The sequence below is a fragment of the Equus quagga genome, chromosome 19, assembly GCF_021613505.1.
Source record: "Equus quagga isolate Etosha38 chromosome 19, UCLA_HA_Equagga_1.0, whole genome shotgun sequence".
Classification (NCBI taxonomy): Eukaryota; Metazoa; Chordata; class Mammalia; order Perissodactyla; family Equidae; genus Equus; species Equus quagga.
This window is the reverse complement of record NC_060285.1, coordinates 35,270,145-35,288,891: the sequence shown is the minus strand read 5'-3', so window position 1 is coordinate 35,288,891 and position 18,747 is coordinate 35,270,145.

Here is an 18,747-nt window from a genome sequence, read left to right as displayed (position 1 = left end):
TGTAAAGGGCCACAGTTGTCCTCTAAATCTTCTGTGGTATAGTACTACTGGGGTAGGGTGAATTGAGGAGTCTCATAGGTCAATGATTGTGCGGAGAACTACTTTACACGTGAATGGTATTAAAACATCAATTAAAAGAGAGACACTAGCAGAGTGGATAAAACAAGAAGACCCACATATATGTTGTTTACAAGAAACCCACTTTAAATATAAAGACAAAGATAGATTACAAGGAAAGAGAAGGAGTAACACATACCATGCTAACACTAATTGGAAGACAGTAACAATAGCTATATTAATTTCAGATGAAGCCAACTTCAGAACAAGGGAAATTACCAGGGCCAAAGAGAACCGTTTTCTTATTGCTTGTCTTTGTTCTACAGCAACATCCTCAGTCATAAATCATGTTGATAGTATGCACCCTTGATATGATGTGATGAAAATGTCACTGTAACTCTGTGATTCCCCTTCCCAAAACATAACTTCGGTGTAATCATGAGAGAAACATCAGACAAATTTCAATAGAGGGTTCTACAATATAAATGACCAGTACTCCCCCAAACTATCAAGATCATCAAAAACAAGGAAAGGCTGAGAACTTGTTCCAGTCAAGAGGAGCCTGAGAAGACATGACTGTTAAATATAATGTGGTATGCTGGCTGGGATCTTAAAACAGAAAAAGGCCATTTGGTCAAAGCTAAAAAGAATTGAATAAAACAGGGACTTTGTTTAATAATAATGGATAAAAATTGGTTTACTAACATAACAAATGCACCATACTAACGTAAGATGTTAATAGTAGAGGAAACTGGTGCAGGAGGTATATGGGTAACGGAAATATCTGCTCAATTTTTCTGTAAGTCTAAAACTATTCTGAAATATAAGATCTGTCAATAAAAATTAAAAGTCAATAATAAAAAAATATGTCCTTGAAATGTGTTCATTTGGTTACTGTATTATTTATGGATTGCTCATGATTCAGTTATCAGGAATATTGGAGAATAGACTCAATTTTCATATATAACAGCTGTGGACAGATCTTTTAAACTCAGCAGAAAACAAGAGATCTTAAAATCAATCCTTACTTCCATTTCTATATTTAAGACCATGATTATCTATATCTTGAGATACTGCAATAATTTCATACTTGTTTACTCAGCCTTTAATATTGTCCCCTTTCAATTTATTCTTTATCTAACTTCTAGATAACTCCATCTAAAAACAATTTAGCCTAAATTTGTATAAAACATTTCAATAATTCAACTTTGCTTTCAGAGAAACACATATATGTGAACTTTATGACAGAATTCAAGGACTTTCAAAGCCTAGTCTCTAGCTATTTCTTTATCCTCATATCTTGAAACAGCTTTTTTACAAATTACAAATTTTCATAAATTTATTTTTATAAATTATGGTTTTTCATGTAAGTGTCTTTAGGTTGGATTGTTCTTTTTCTGCTTTAATTGTCTGATGAATTTTGCTTATATTTTAAGACTCCATTCAGGCAACTTATCCTATAAGAAATAGTCCCTGAACTTGTAGTTTTAGCTGAGTACTCTTCTTCTGAGTTCTAGACAAGTGTACATATCTATTTCTTCCCACTTATGTCATTTAGAAACAATATGTCTAGATTTGTTTCTTTTCTAGTAGAAAATAATTTCCATGATATTAGCACAGTACAGGCACATAAGAGATAAGAAATTATAAACTTGTGACATTGGCTTCCAGGAAGATGGAATAAATTACTTTCCCCTATTTGTCCTACTATGTACAACTAAAAACTTGGAACATCACATATAAAACAACCACAAGAAGACTCCGAAAGACGGAGAGAAGGCTGACAGGATAATGATCTGAGGAACAACACAGTGGTAAGTGCCCTGGGTTTCCTTTTTGCCTCATATGTCTCAGACTTGGGCTGAATTAGCTGACAACCCCAAAATACCAATGAGCAAAAGCAAAAAATTAAAAGCACTGTAACAAAACCCTGTAAACTTGTTCTCTCTAGCCCAAGGACCAGGGAAGGAGTTTAGCAAGGCAGAAAACTTTTAGACAATAACTGCGCTATTTCAGCCGAATAGCAGACAAATAATTGTGTCTGTTACAGGCTCTTAACATCAGCCCTGATGTCAGTTCCCCACATTGAACCCAGCGTATATGGGGTTAAAGCTAAAACCCACCACCCCCTTTCCTGCTTCTCTAGCTCCACTCATATGTAAATACCTGTTTCTTTAAACTTGGACTCCTTGAGCTTTACAACTAAATGAGAGTTACAAATTGTTAAAAGCCCAGGTGGCCTGGAGTTGGAGGCACACTAAAGTTTAGCTAATCATGTGTCCTTGAGTTTGCCAGGAAAGCAGCTGTCTCAAGAATATCAAGGAGCGAAGCCTTCCCAGACCTCAACTCCTCACTCCTGGCGCTGGAACCTGCCTCAAACAGGAAGACGAGACAAGAGACAATGGCGAAGGATGCCCACCTGCCATCCTCCTATCTCACCCTCCCCCCACCTGGCTGCAAGCAGCCTCTCAAGGCCAAAAGCAGGCTGGTGGGAAAACGCCAGCCTGCACAGCTACATGCGCCCCCTCCCCTACCCAAAACCCCAAATAAAAATCCCCACCCATTCCTCATCCATCCGGGAGCTAGCAATTTTTGAGGCATGAGCCCTTGCTTTGCTCCTTGTGCCTGGCATAGTAAAAACCTTTCCTCTTCCACTCAAGACTCTGTTCTCATTGTTCGGATTGGCGTCGGGTTCAGAGACCGAGCTTTCGGTTCCATGTCCCCATGCCCAACTTCGCCAGCAAAGATCGAGTGGAGAGTCTAGCTCTCCACCATTGCCTGATTCTAATGAGGTGGCCAATTCTCTACTCTCCACACAGTGGTTTCACAGGAGACTAGGGAACAGGGACTTTCATCCCACTGGGCAGTACGATCTCCCCAACCCTCTATAGTGTAAAACTCCCAGCAAGATTTTCTGTACTTATAGATAAGATTTTTCTAAAATTTTGATGGAAAGGCCAAAGAAAAATTTTGAAAAACAATTTTAAAAAGAAAAATAATGTGAAATGAAGCACTCTATCTGATTTCAGGACATATGACACAGCTACAGGAATCAAGATTGTGTGTTATTGCTAGAGGAATATATGCACGGATCAACGGAAAAGAATAGAGAGCGGAGAAAGAGCCCCGTAGAAGTATGGCCGAGCGAATTTTGATAAAGATGCAAATGGAATTCAGCGAGGAAAGATAGCCTTTTAAATGAGTGGCGCTGGAGCAATTGAAAATCTATAAGCAAAAAAATGAACTCCACTCTGTACCTTACCCCTTCCACACAAATTAACTCAAAATAGATCACAGACTTAAATGTAAAATGTAAAACTTTAAAACTTTTAGAAGACAGCAGGAGAAATTCTTCAGGACCAAGGGTTAGACAAAGAGTTCTTACACTTGATGTAAAGAACAAGATCCACAAGAGAAAAAAATATATAACCTGGACTTCATCAAAATTAAAAATTCTGTTCTGTGAAAGATGCTATTCAGAGACTGAAAAGACGGGCTACAGACTAGGGAAAAAATATGCAAGCTACAGATCTGATCAAGGAATTATATCTAGAATATAGAAAGAGCTCTCAAAACACACCAGTTAAAAATAAGTAATCAAATTAAAAAATGTTCAAAAGACATAGAGACATTTTGCTGTAGCAGACATAAAGATGGCAATAAGCTCATGAAAAGGGGTTCAACATAACTTCCCTAGGGAAATGCATATTATGACTGTGATGAGATATCACTACGTACCTATTCGAACAGCTAAAATTTTTTAAAAAGTGGCAGTACCAATTGCTGGTAAAGATACAGAGAAATTGGGTCACTCATATACTGCTGGTGTGAATGTAAAATGTTACAGTCACTCTGGAAAATGATTTGGCAATTTCTTTTAAAAAAAACCTAAACATATACTTACTATGTAACTCAGAAATAGCACTTCTGGACATTATCCCAGAGAAATGAAAACTTACATCCACACAAAAACCTGTATATGATTGTTCCTAGCAGCAAATAACCAAAACCTGGAAACAACTAAAATATCCCTTCATAGGTGAATGGTTAAACAAACCATTGTAGCTCCATGCTATGAAATACTACTCAGTAACAAAAAGGAATGAACTGCTGATAAAAACACAATAACTTGGAGCAGTCTCCAGGGCATTATGCTGAGCAAAGAAACCTAATCTAAAATGTTGTATGCTGTGTGATTCAATATACATAACATTTTTGAAATGACAAAATTATAGAGGTGGAAAACAATTTGGTCATTGCCATCAGTTAGGGATGGTGGGGGAGAGCGATGGGTGTGACTATCAAGGGCAGCATGAGGAAGATGCTTGTGAGGATGAAATAGTTCTGTATCCTGACTGCATTGGTAATTACACAGATTTACACATGGGTCAACATGGCACAGAACGAAACACACACATCGTACCAATGCCAAATTCCTGGTGTTAATTTGTCCTATAATCATGTAAGAGGTAACTGTTAGAGGAAGCTGGGTGAAGGTTACCTGGGTCCTCGCTGAATTACCTTTGTTACTTCCCATGAATCCATGTGCAGTGTAAGCACCTGACAGTTGGCTTTTTTGATTGGAAAGCAAGTGACCGACATTAAGCTTTTCAAAGACAATTCTCGCTTGTGAGACTAGACATAGAGCCAGGCCGTCCCTCTTTGAAGTTTGCTTTGTTTTAGAGATCTCTAGTTCAGTTAGATAAACGATCTTTTGACCGCTTGTTTTCCCCTTCCGCGCTTTAACTCCCATTCATGTGTTTTAAATTCACGAATAAAGACTGAGCCCGCGAAACCCTAGGCAACCACCCTCGACCCCAATAAAAGCAGAACCCCAGGCAGTGCCTTGTCTCTCTACCTGCGACCTGGCTGGGTGGCCTTGGACTGTGCCATGAATCCCCCCAGGACATGTGAGTAATAAACTTTAGTTTTTTTTAACTTTCCCTGATGGTCGTTGCTGAGGTGTGTCTTGCAACTATAATAACCATAAGCGCCAGTCCAGCAACAACATTGCCTCCATTTGGGGAAATGTCTGTGGGGCCTCCCAACAGGCCTGGATGAGTGCTCCCAAGCATTTCTAGTGGATAGCATCACTATGGATAGGTTGTGACCAGCAAAAACACTGTGACTGTTTCAAAATGAAAAGCTAAAACGCACACACAAATTAAAAACTTGGAATAAGTCAGACAGAAAAAGACAGATAGTGTTTGATCTCACTTATATGCGGAATCTAAAAACCCGAACTGATAGAAACAGAGAAAGGATTGGTGGTTGCAGTGGGGGAGTGAGGGGGAAATGGGTGATGCTGATCAATGAGTAAGAACTTCCAGTTATGAGATGAATAAGTTCTAGGGATCTAGTGCACACCTTGGAAACTATAGTTAACAATACTGTATTATATACTTGAAAGTTGCTGAGAGACTAATTCTTAAAAGTTCTCACCACACACACAAAAGATGGTAATATTGGTAGTATACATGTATGTCAAATCATCAGTTTGTACACTTTAAATTGACAGTGTTTTAGGTCAGTGATATCTCAATCACATGGAGGAAAATTTGTTGAACATGAGCACAGATTGTGCATAAATGAGGCTATTAATGGAATGATGTGAAGTAAGCCAAAATGCCTCAAGGCTGTTTTCATGTATACCTTCCTTGTTTGAAAGATATGAAGATCTTAACTCAGAATTTGGTGGAAATGAGATTATTTATGCGCATAGCCTCAAGTATGAGATGGGGAGATCAAAGGCAAAGCTAGATACTGAGATGCCCCACAGATGCTGAATGACGGGGAGGGAGCATCCCGGAGGGGGTCGTGTGTGAGTGTGTGTTTACACAACACTGAGCTGTCTACTCACTGCCAGCTGCTGTTGACAGCAGAGCTTCACTAAGGTGTGGGCCAGCGGGGCAGATGCCTGGCACCAGTCAACAGGGATGATAAGCCATCACTGGAATATATTTAAAAGATGAAGCCTGTTGCTAGAGCTTCTCATAGGCACATATTAACATAACTGGCAGGAAGTAAGTTCTTTCTGTTCCAATTAAAGTAGCAATTTAAAACCCGGTGAGGACCAATATATCTCTAAGTGCTTCAGGGATCAGCGTCTTCATGTTGCATGTTATAACTGAAGGCTACGTCACTAACTCAGAAACAAGCCTGATGGTAGTATTATCTTGGCAGTCACAGCTAGCTGAAATTCTGAAATTAAATTTAAAATGCATGGCATAATATTATTTATGGCAAATGGATGAGTTATTTTATAAAATCTAAATTTTATACAAATTAATATTACTCTAAAAATATTGCCAAGTTCAGAAAGTTAAAACTGAAATAGAGAAGGAACTACCCAAGAGTATAAAATATTTTATCAAATTTAGAAATCTGAAAAATATGTTTTAAACATATTTAATCCCAATATATACCATAGCTCAAGTAGTTATGCCTTTGGCTGGTTATCATTTTATGCAAATAAAATAAAAAGCAGTTGAATACTAATTAAAAATGTTACATTTTTACTTGCTTTTCTCACAGCGGATCAAAGAAGAAATAATGCAACTCATAAGTAATGGCACTTTAGAAATTTTCAGAGTGCTCTTAACGGTTAATGAATGTTAGGAAACTTGGTGTCCACTCTTTCATATTTTTACCAAAGTCTCCTTGTTTACACATATATGCACATATATGTACACACATACATGTGGATTTCGATTTTTTGTTTTTATATAAATGTAATAATACTTTATAGATAAATCTACAACTTGCTTAACAATGTATCAACAATATATAATGGACATGCCTACAAGTTAATTGAAATAAATCTAATTCTGTCCTTCTTCCACCTACTTTTGTCATGCATATATCCACAAATTTTATATATACACACAATACATATAGATAAATACAGGTACACATACACCCACAGATACACACGTATTTAATTATTCTATTAGCTCTTGGAAAAGTATATTACATTCTAGACAGCAAATCCTTTTCTCTTTTTCTGCTAAAGACATCCTTGCTAATTATTTTGACACAAGAATTTCCTATCAGAGATTATCAGGTGGAGCATGTTTTACTTCACATGGCTTAGACAAGTGATAGGGATGAAGAGGCCTAGCCCCTTCTTAAACACTTAGCCTCTGTGTAGTAGGCGATTTGACTCTTTGAAGCACCCTCATATTTAAACTTTATGTTGCTCCAAAGCTGTTTTTCTGAGCAATAATTATTTTTGCATCGTTAAAGTGCAAGCTAACAGACTCCCAAAAGGTTCAAAATTGGTGAAAAAATCATATAATATTGGTGCTTGATAAGAATTCTTAAAATTGAATAAACACACAAAAGAGCAAATATTGTCCTAGACTGAAACTAAACAAATAAATCCATCTCAGCAAAAGCCGGAGATCTAGTGTAAGATTGGATTGTGAGAGAGACGATACCGTGTTGCAAATGTCCCATCTATTGGTGGAAGGAAGGAGGAGAATTAGGAAATTAGAATCCTGGGTTTCTTGGAGTTTTTGCTTTTTTAAAGATGAAGGAGGGTGTAGATCAGCTTGTGGAGAAAATAATTGCTATCTTGTTTCTCTGTAAATTAGAGACATCGATGCATAAGTGTGAGGGACATAAAAAGGATGATGCCATTAACAAAATAGAAATAGGGAGTTGAATGCTATGCTGACAGAAATAAAACACGTGCCACTTTATTGCTACAAAACTACCTGGAATCTTAGCCACAGAGAAGATTCTCAGGAGAAAGTTGGGATAATTACTCCATTTTAGTGAAATCAGTCTACCTATGTGTAGGGCCTTGCTTGCTCAGCAATAACCTTCGTGCCCTATTATAACCACGTGTCCTTCTGACCCCCTCTGGGCAGGATGCCAACCATCTGGGATTTGTAACAATCCAGGGCCTGGCCAGCCTGGATCTTAATTTATCTCATTCAAAGAACATCGCATCTTAAAGGAATACAGAGCCCCTTCACATGAGCTACTGTTCCTGGGAATACTAGTCCTATCAAGGACAGTCTTTCTTTAGTCCCCAGCCTATATAAGCAAGCCCCCTCTCTGCCCGCTGTAGTGGGTGCACAACTCCTTCCAGCCAGCCGCCCCTGGACACTCCCTATTCATAAATCCCGATAAACCTATTGGTCTTATGTATATTGTCTCTGGGTCTTTTCTTCTGTCTTTTTGCTACCTATCCCTCACTGCTTGTACAACTGGTCATGTGGCCAGACACTATGGCAGTATAGCAAAACAAAACAAAAAAAACTGTCTTCATCCAGTAAAATGTAAACCACATAAAGGCAGAGGATTGTATGAGTGAGTGTTTTCACTTATGAATCTTAGTGCCTGGAATATGCTGGTGCCTAGCAGGTGCCCAAATATACTTATTTAATCAATGAAGTGTTCTTATTCTTTTTAGTTTATTTAATTATTATTTGTTTTAATTTTTCTGTTCCTCTATCAAAGCTGAGCCCCAGTAGATGTGATTTTATTGTTTTGTTTTGTTTTTCAAAGTATCTTAAGTACATCTTTTAAAAGCTTTTGTTTTGCTGCTCAGAATAAATGCTACATTTCCCAGGTTCCCTTGCAATTCTAAGTGACTTTGTAACTAAACTTTCACCAGTACAATGAAGTGGATATGTAGCAACCTAAGAAATCCTTTCTTAAGGAGTTGAGATCCCTGGCCCGGGACCAGTGATCGCTATACTTCATTTACGTGACCGGGAAACTGTCTTTTGTTTGAGGCCTTTTTATGTTTTAATGTTCTGAGACCTTTAGATGAATCTGCTGAATCAAATCCTAACAAATGCATGACCCCTTCTCCAGGTTCTGCATCTCAGTAAATTTGCATGATGGCGCTACCCAGGGACGAGTAACAGATACATGAGAGTTGATGGATAATTCCAAAAAAGTTAAAATATTATGTCAGATTTATTTTTTGTAATGTACCATGTCTTTTACATATCAGTTTGCTTGCTATTTCTATTAATAGGCAAATATTTTGTTCCCATTCCTGCTCAAAACATCTAAATCAACAATATGAGCATATTGGTTAGAAGTATATCAAGAGATACTCTCCCCATGTGTTTATATGTTTTTGTCTGATACGTACATTCTTATTCTGCGGTGAGGAAGTATTTGGCAATAAACTATCCCTTTGATACGACTGTAAAGTAACTCTGCATTTTGAGGTAAGGAGGGATGTGAGACATGTGAGGATGTGCTGCTTCTGCTCAGAGCAGATATAGACACATATTTAGACAAAGGCACTTAGGGCAATGAAAACCCTGGATCAGCCTCCAAGGATCCATCTGCCTCCCATCCCCCTACCTAGTACCACCGCATCAAGAAAGCAGAGGTGAAATCTCCTAAACTACAGGACAAATCAGAACAACTGGGAGAATTTAAACTTCACAGAATATCAGGTACTGACGTAGATGAAAACAGATCTTTGATGCAGATCAAAGGCCAGATCTTCTGTTACCAGGATTAATTTAAAGCCTCCACCGTCTTCTTTGGTCCTTGATATATTCTATATTTGGCATACTAGGAATCTCACATACCAGCAGCTGAGAGTTGGGGACATGGGAAAAAGGATGTATGTTTTTCATTTTGCCTTGTATTTAAGACAAGTCTCCTATGTTCTAGTTATACAACTAGTGATTTACAAGAAAGCATCACATTGACATGTGACCTGAAAACTGGCCCAGATTAATCGGTACAGGATTTTCCTAAACTTAGATTTATAAAACTTGAGCAGGCCAATGGATTTTTGTTTCCATTTGCAAGGTAATACGTTTTAATTTGCAAATTACCATTATGACTGACAGCCACACAAAAAACAAGTGCTGGGGTTTGAGAGATCCCCAAATGCTGACACTGGGGAACTTAGGGTGGTAAAGATGGGATGCCCACTGGTGTAGTTCACAGGGAGCCGCAGTCAGATATTACAAAATTATTGATATATTTTTATGTCACATTGTCGTATTCCATAGTTGTTAATGTACCGGTGTAACAAAAATATGTTATGGATCAAGTAACACAGAATGTCAAAAACACTGAGTTCGTGCCAAAGTATCTTAAATCAACTCATCCTGAATCAAATATTGAAACAAATTCCATCCAGTTCAGCCTCTTTGTATTTCATGGACTGCTTATAACATATGTTACTTTATAATTATTTCATTATTGAATAGTAACTTCAAATAAATCTGGTGCTGAAAGATGGCATAGAATTTTAGACGTATTTTTCTGGGTCAAGAATGTCAGTGTTAGAATTAGCTCAATCTACTTCAAGAAAGTTAGATAAGTAATAAATAATAAACACAATGTTAAGTTTTTATTGTAGTGGGAATAAGCTCCCTATTTCTATTAGAGAATCTGAAAGGATTAGTTATATATTTAAACAGATATTTTACGGACATTAGACTTATTGTTGTGATCATTTTACAATATTTACAAATATGGAATCATTATTTTGTATGCCTGAAACTAATATAATATTGTGTATCAATTATACCTCAATTAAAAAATGAAAAAGATATTTTAATTAGATTTTCTAAGATTTTTGAGTATTTAAAATTACATTAATTTTTATTGCCTTAACATTAATTAATGATAAGTATAGATAAATGGAATTTCTAAGAAATAAATTAGCTCATGTAGACACTAGAGCCTGATGAAATATCAGTACACTTTAGGAACTTCATATATATATATGAGCTTATTCTCTGGGGGAGTGTGTGTGTGTGTGCGTGTGTATGCACTGCCTGTATGTTTTCCTCATGGTACCACCTTCTTGTTCTTTGAAAAATGTGTGTTGGGTTGCCTGGATGGCTCAGAGACAGAACAGTGAGATATATATCTACTGGCTATAGCAGAAGTATAAAGTTACATATCCTACTTGAGCTTTTGTTTGTTTTTCAAAGGTTATACTTAACCACTGTTTATTTTGTTAAATTCTATCATTTAACATAAATAGATGAATGGTAGTTTTAAAAGATGACCGTGTAGTTAATGCTAAATACACAAGTGTAACAAAAGAGGATAAACAGGATATTCTCAGCCAGTTTTCTATTAATATATAAGAAAATGGTGTGTGCTTTGGGCTATGGTTTTATGCAGACCTTCTGGAAATGCACATTTGAATAAACTCACATCTTCTTCTAAGCTTCCATCATCTCAATCAAAAATAAAATTCTAGGTTAGAAATATGAAAAAGTATAGCAGCATATGCAGTCCATTCCCCAAATTATCATTTTCCCCCAAAAGAGTGTTGATAGGTTGAACTTTTATGACTTGGAACACATAAATAATGCTATTCATGGTGGTTTGGTTTCAGGCCAGTCTTCAAATCCACTTAATCCCAAATTTAATTTAAAAATTGATTTTAATCTCCGTATGTAACTACATTTTTATGGGAAAATAAATCAATATCTTTCTTACTGAAGCACTAACATCAGACTAGATACTATTTTCCTTCTTTAGACATTTAACTTTTAAAAAGTGTTTGCCAACATTCTACTGGTGTAGTAGATTATTTGTCAGCAAATACCCACTACTTAGCCCCCAGCCCCCATCCCCTCCATGAGAGGAGTATACTTCCCCATCTCTTGACTTTGAGCTTGGCCAGGTGACTTACTTTTGCCAGTGATACAATCCACACAGAGCCTTTAAATGTGCTTGTGCTGCTGCCCTTGCAATAGGTGTTTGCCACTGTCGGAGGAGACCACACCTTGACAGCGCCTGCCCTTCCATCCTTGGGTCCAGAACAAAACATATGGAGCAAAGTCTCCACAGGCAACCCTCAGAAGTGAGAGTGAGAAAGACACTACCAATTCCCACTGGTATTTTGTGGCAGTTTGTTAGGAAGAACTACTGAAACGATAGTTAACACATACAACCACCTGCAAGTCCATAGAGACTGACTTAGGAGATTCAAAGGTTGGAGAACATGCTGCAAGATCTGCGTGAAAGTTAAGCTAAGGGCATACAGTTTTTCATGCAGAGGGGATGACACTAAATTTTGTCACTTAAATTAATCCTGCCTCTTAAAAAAACCCAGTAATATGTTAAAAACTGAGGTAAGGGGCTGGCCCCGTGGCCGAGTGGTTACGTTCGCGCGCTCCGCTGCAGGCGGCCCAGTGTTTCGTCGGTTCGAATCCTGGGCGCGGACATGGCACTGCTCGTCAGACCACGCTGAGGCAGCGTCCCACATGCCACAACTAGAGGAACCCACAACGAAGAATACACAACTATGTACCGGGGGGCTTTGGGGAGAAAAAGGAAAAAATAAAATCTTAAAAAAAAAAAAAAAACTGAGGTAAGAATGGGTTTTTGGAAAATACCTCTTTCATCCACATTCCCTTGTTATAACTGGTTCTACCTCAAATGACCCAGGGGAAGATGAATAATGGTAGAGAATTAATGAAAGACATTTAAAAATATTTTCTGATGACAATAAAATCAGTGAAGGACCAAACATTGGAAACATAATATTGGAAAAATAAAGAAACAGAGTCTTTTAGAACAACATCAAAATATTAAAAGTCTATTTGATAGTCAAGAGATAAAAGAAAATTTTGGGTAGTGTGAAGTCTGGAAAAGGTATCAGGGGCAAGGAGAATTAGGGAAAGATTCTAAAATTACATAGGCAAACATATTGATAGTGCTGGGAAAGGAAGGAAAAGATTACAACTCAAAGTGTTATGGCAGGTGACCCTGAGAAAGATGTAGAATGTGATGAATAAGCTTAAGAATGGTTCACCATCAGCAGAGGTGAACATCCTTAGTCACCAATAGGATGCTTTTTATAGTAAGGATACAATCAGTGAGAAGGTGTTTTGGGTATTCCTGACATTATGTAAGGAGTGCCCGGAGAAACAAGGCATCTAGCTCTTGGCCACTTATTTCTGCCATATTATTTCTCTCAAAATGGTTCTGCTCCAAACCACACTCTGAGTACTGAGACAAAACTGGCACTTGCTTTCCGTGAGCAAGACATCCATTTCCTTGATTACTAGGGAGGCAACAGCAATCAATAATAAGCACCAACATTTAGTATATTTAAAGGCACACTGATGGACTAATCCTGCTTATTTAAAGTTTGCTGTGGATATTTATTCAGATGTTATACCACTGAAAGCCAAAGGAGTGTAAAACAGGACATCCTTAAGAGATTTGTGGGAAAAGGTGATTGCCTGCAGTTTGATTAATTTTGACATAATGCATCCCAAATATCCCCAGGTAACTTGTCTAAATCTTTGTTTATGCCAGGAGATAATACATGGATTCTTATTTATCAGACAGTATTTTCTCAAGAGGAATCATACTAAAAAACAAATTCCATTCCAATTTTGCTTTTTTACCACAAAGTAAAATCTGCTTCAAGATTCAGGTATTCTTTCAAATTGAAATTCATACCTCAAGCATTGTTTAGCTCTTCCCCAAATTTATATTTCTACACTAGGGTTGAGAAAAAAAAAAATCTTAACGTGCATAGATGAATGCACAGAAAGTTGCAAAATGTTATAATTTTTCTACATGGAATAAAATTGGTGGTGGATAGTTAGAAGTAAATGCCCATGTTTGCACTTTTCTAAAAGGGTATGTTAAGCAGGGGCAAACAACTCATATTTGTTACCAATATGGATATGGCATTTAAATATTTATTTCACTGATTATGATGACATAGAGGATAGAGATAAATGCTGAAGATTTATAGTTGTCTCTTAATTATTCAGATGTCACTGTATTTCCCTAAATTATTTTCCTACGTGTGTCAAAAGTCCAGGAATTTTAGCATTTGTAATCCATTAAATGAGGATTTCCTCAAAATTGCTGTTGGTTTTTCCTTTTAAATGTATGACTGTTAAAAGGGCCAATGAGATATAACTGACATAAAATAAACTAACATATTTAAAATGTACAAGTTGATGAGCTTTGACATATGTCTATGCCCATGAACTCATCATCACAATGTAGATATTGAACATATGCAGAATCTCCAAAATCTGTTTGTACTACTTTTTAATTCGATTTCTCTCCCCACCACTACCCCTTCCCTAGGCAAACACTGCTTTGTTTCCTGATACTATAGATTGGTTTGCACTTTCTAGAATTGTATATTAGTAGAATAATAATTTATGAATTATTTCTATGTGGTTTTTTCACTTGGCATAATGATTTTGAGAAACATTTGTTGCATGTATCAATACACTCTTCTTTGTATTGCTGAGTATTTTTTCATATATGCATAGATCACGGATTATATATCGATTCACATATGATGGTCATTCAACTTGTTTTTAGTTTTTGGTTGCTACAAATAACACTGCTATGGACATTCATGGACAAGCCATTGTATGTATATATGTTTTCATTTCTTTTAAGTAACTAACTAGCAGTCAAATTGCTGGGTCATATGACAGGTGTATGTTTAACTTTTTAAGAAATTGTCAATCTGTTTTCCAAAGTGATTGTACCATTTGACATCCCCACCAGAAGCATTTGCAAAAATACCTTTGTGACCTTGCGTGAGGCAAAGATTTGTTACTACAGTACCCAAAGCATGACCATATAAAAAAAATGATAAATTGGACTTAATTACAATTTTGAAATTCTGTTCTTTGATAAAGTTAAGAGAATAAAAAGTCATAGACTAGAGAAAACATTTTAATTATATAGATAAAGGATTTGTAGCCAGAGTATATAATGAATTCTCAAAACTCAATAATGAGAAAACAAAAACAAACCAAATTTAAAAATAGACACAAGTACTAAGCAGATACTTCACCAAAAAAATATACAAATGGCAATTACACACACAAAGAGACACTTACTAATAGTTATTATAGAACTGCAAATTAAAGCCACAATGAGGTAACATTTTACATTTATTAAACAGCTATGTTTAGAAACAAAGAAACAAGGGCTGGCCTGGTGGTGTGGTGGTTAAGTTCGTGTACTCCTCTTCCATGGCCTGGGATTTGCAGGTTCAGATCTTGGGTGCAGACCTACACACAGCTCATCAAGCCATGCGGTGAGGGTGTCCCACATACAAAATAGAGGAAGATTGGCAGAGATGTTAGCCCAGCAACAATCTTCCTCAAGCAAAAAGAGAAAGATAGGCAATAGATGTTAGCTCAGGGCGAATCTTCCTCACCGAAAACAATAATTAATTTAAAAAATCAAAAATAAAGAAACAAACAACCTGAGAACACCAAGTGCTGATATGGATATGGTACAACTGGAACTCATACACTGCTTGTATGGAAAATGGTACAGCCACTTTGGAGAAGTGTTGTGGTTTCTTATAAAATGAAACACATGCTTATTGCATGACCCAATTATCCCACACCTAGATATTTACTCAAGAGAAATGAAAACTGATATTTACACATAAACCTGTATGTGAATGTTTAAAATAGTGTTATTATAATTGTCCTAAACCTGGAAATAACCCAGATGTTCTTTCAATCAAGTTTGGATAAAGAAACTGCACTACATCTATACACTGGACTGCTATTAGGCAATAGAAAGCAACACACTATCCATTCACAGAACAACGTGTCTGAATTGCAATTGTGTTAAGTTCAATGAAAGAAGCCAGACCCTACAGTCTTCATACTGGATGATTCCATTTACATGACATTCTGGAAAAGGCAAAATTATAGGAACAAACAGATCATTGGTAGTCAGGGGTTAGAAACGGGGAGAGGGTCTGACTACCAAGTAGCATGCGTGAATATATTCCAGGGGCTGATATAACTGTTCTTTTTCTCAATTGTGGTGGTTGGTTACATGACTTTATCATTTATTGATACTCATAGAACTGTATGTAAAAAGGACTGAATTTTACCATATGTAGTAAAAGTACATTAAAAGAACTTTATGACTCAGAATTTTTAAATTTAATGTGATAAAATTTATGGGTTTTTTTTCATTTTTGCATTTTGCCTCTGTTTTGAAAATGCTTTTCTATCCCAAGGGCATAAATAAATTAAAATTTTTTATTTTATTTTTCATGTTTAATTCTTCAATTGAAGGATTATGTTTTAAATTTGAAAAACCATAACCCATACGAAAATATGATGTCTACTTAGTAGATGGTAGGATATTTTCTTCTACTTATTAAAATGCTTTAATTAATTCACAATTTATGCTTTAATATTCTTATTAAATGATAGCTTTCCTTCTTATGTGCTTTATATATTTTTCCTTTGTGGTTTCTTCTTTTATTTTTTTTGGTGAAGAAGATTTACCCTGAGCTAACATCCATTGCCAATCTTCCTCTTATTTTTTTTTTTTGGCTTGAGGAAGATTAACCCTGAGCTAACATCCATGCCAATTCTTATCTTTTTTGTATAGGGGATGCCTCCATAGTGTGGTTGATGAGTGCAGTAGGTCCGTGCCCAGGATCTCCACCCGCAAATCCGAGCCACCAAAGCTGAGCACAGGGAACTTTAACCTTCAATCCTGGCGCAGCCCTCCTCCACTGTGTTTTTGATTGGTTATTGCTGTTATAAAGGAAAATAAAGCTGCGTGTACACATTCACTCACATATATTTGCAGTTTTGAGACACCATCAGGAATCATAATAGCTAATTTGGTGGTGCTTGCTCTCTGTTAAGCTCTTTATCTGTACTATAATTTTTTTAATTGAGGTATAATTGACATAAAATATTATATTAGTTTCAGGTTACAATATAATGATTTGATATTTCTATATATTGTGAAGTGACAACCACCATAAATCTAGTTAACATTCATCACCATACATAGTTAACAGAATTTTTTGTTCTTGTGATAAGAAGTTTTAAGATCTGCTCTCTTAGCAGCTTTCAAGTATACAATACAGCGTTATTAACAATAGTCGTCATGCTGTACGTTACATCCCCATAAGTTGTTTATTTTCTAACTGGAAGTTTGTATCTTTTGACTCGCTTGACCTATTTCACCCATCCTCCACCCCCTGCCTCTGGAAGCCACCAATATGTTTTGAGATTGATTGGGTTTTTTAGATTCCACATATAAGTGAGATCATATAGTATTTGTCTTTCTCTGTCTGACTTATTTTACTTGTCATAGTGCCCTTAAATCTTGCAAATTGGCAAGACTTCATTCTTTTTTATGGCTGAATAATATTCCATTGTATACATACCGCATTTTCTTTATCCATTCATCCACTGGTGGACACTTAGGTTGTTCCCATATCTTGGCTGTTGTAAATGCTGCAGTAAACATGAGGGTGCATATATTTTTTTAAGTTAATGTCTTTGTTTCCTTTGGATAAATACCCAGCGTTGAAATTTCTGGATCATATGGTAGCTCTATTTTTAATTTTTTGAGGCATGTCCATACTGTTTTCCATAATGACTGCACTAATTTACATTCCCACCAGTATTCTCTTTTTTCCACAGCCATGTCAGCATTTGTCTCTTGTCTTTTTGATAATAACCATTCCAACAGATGTGAGGTGATATCTCACTGTGGTTTTGATTTGCATTTCCCTGATAGTGATGCTGAGCATCTTACGTATTTGTTGCCCATCTGTATGCCTTCTTTGGAGAAATGTCTCTTCAGATCTTCTGCCCATTTTTTAATTGGATATTTCTTTCTATTGAGTAATAGGAGTTCTTTATATATTTTAGATATGAACCTCTTGTTAGATACATGATTTGCAAATATTTTCTCTCATTCTGGAGGTTGCCTTTTCTGTGCAGATGCTTTTTAGTTTGATCTCATCCCACTTGTTTATTTTTGCTTTTATTGACTTTGCTTTTGGTGTCAAACCCAAAAGATCATGACCAGGACTTATGTCAAGGAGCTTACCACCCATGTTTTCTTCTAGGTATTTTATGGTTTTAGGTTTTACATTCAAGTCTTTAATCCACTTTGAGTTAATTTTTGTGTATGGTGGAAGACAGTGGCTCAGTTTCATTCTTTTTGCATGTGGCTGTCCAGTTTTCCAAACACTGTTTATTGAAGAGACTCTCATTTCTCTATTGTATATTCTTGGCTCCTCTGTGGTAAATTAATTGACCATATAAGCATGGGTTTATTTCTGGGCTCTCTATTCTATTCCATTGATCTATGTGTCTGTGATTATGTGAATACCACACTGTTTTGATGATTATAGCTTTGTAATATAGTTTGAAATCAGAGACTGTGATGCCTCCAGCTTTGTTCTTCTTTTTGAAGATTGCTTTGGCTATTTGGGGCCTTTTATGGTTCCATACAAATTATAAGATTGTCTGTTCTATTTATATGAAAAATGTCATTGGAATTTGGATAGGGATTGCATGGAATTCGTAGATTGCTTTCAGTAGTCTGGACATTTTACCAATATTAATTCTTCTAATCCATGAGTATGGAATATCTTTATTTGTGTCTTCTTCAATTGTCTCATCAATATCTTACAGCTTTCAGTACACAGGTGTTTCACCTCCTTTGTTAAATTTATTTCTAGATATTTTATTCTTTTTGAAACAATTGCAAATGGGATTTTTTTTTAAATTTCTCTTTCTGATAGTTTATTATTAGTGCACAGAAAGGCAGCAGATTTCTGTTTATTGATTTTTTTTATCCTGAAACTTTACTGAATCATTTATTCTAACAGCTTTTTGGGGGAGTTTTTGTATTTTCTATATATAAAATTATATCATCTGTAAGTAGTGACACTTTTAC